Raw genomic sequence first — 1,118 nt, forward strand, 5'->3', positions numbered from 1 at the left:
ATCCGGCTAATGTGTTAAAGCATTTTTGAGATGAAATGGCGGTGTAACCGCGAGAGAGAGAGAGATGTAATGGCGGTGTAACCGCGAGAGAGAGATGTAATGGCGGTGTAACCGCGAGAGAGATGTAATGGCGGTGTAACCGCGAGAGATACATAAATAAGTTTATGTATCAGAACAGGTTTGATTCTAAACTGATTGTTTGGAATGTATGTAGTTTGTTCAGAATTATACACTCACTAGACTTTTTTGGTTTAACGGTCAGTTGTTGGACTAACCTGTTTTGCAGGTCATCATACCTCGCAAGATAAAGGCAAGGGAAAAGTTTAGCATGAATGACATTTAGTTACTTATAAATGTATAAACAGAAAGAGAATCTGTTAATCTGTATTATGTAAACGATGTTACATTTTGTGTTATGAGTATGATGATGAGGATTATCTGTACATAGAATATGTGGGTTGTTACAGTTGGTATCAGAGCCTTAGTTTAAGGGATCTGGGTATTTGCGAAATACTTAGACTTAAACTAGAGGTGTGGAAAGTTATGATAATAGGTTTCACTAGGTCTATGAACATGGGAATAAATTATAGCTGAACCTATTATGAGAAAGATAGATTATATATGACTGATATAATCTAAGTTATGAATAGATATGAGGATAAATGTGTTATTATGTTGTGATTATGAGAATAATCATGTGTGTTTAAATGTGACAGAAAAGGTTACATACTGAGAAATGRMAGATAATCCTAATCAATCGGAAAGGACCTCTACTGGTTATGGAAGAGGTCAGGAAAGAAGAAATGTTATACAAGGAGAGGACCCGGAAAATATGATGACAATAGAAACGCGAAGTCGTAGCAGGGGTCGAGGAAGAGGTAGAGGTACTAGACAAGAAACACGTGGGGAACAGGAATTGTCGGCCCAAGAAAGTTCAATGTCTGGCCGTGGTCGAGGAAGAGCAAGGGGTGGACATAATGTTTCTGACCCCGAATATATTACCCAGGAAATGTTGGCAGCAGAGTTGGGAAAGTTTCAAGAAAGTCTGGTAAATTTGTTGGGGCGTACAACCCAAAATAATCCAGAAGTGGTAAGAAATCCCAATTATCAGGAGGAAG

This window comes from Cynara cardunculus (genome assembly GCF_001531365.2).
Source record: "Cynara cardunculus var. scolymus isolate 2C chromosome LG 12, CcrdV1, whole genome shotgun sequence".
NCBI classification, from domain to species: Eukaryota; Viridiplantae; Streptophyta; class Magnoliopsida; order Asterales; family Asteraceae; genus Cynara; species Cynara cardunculus.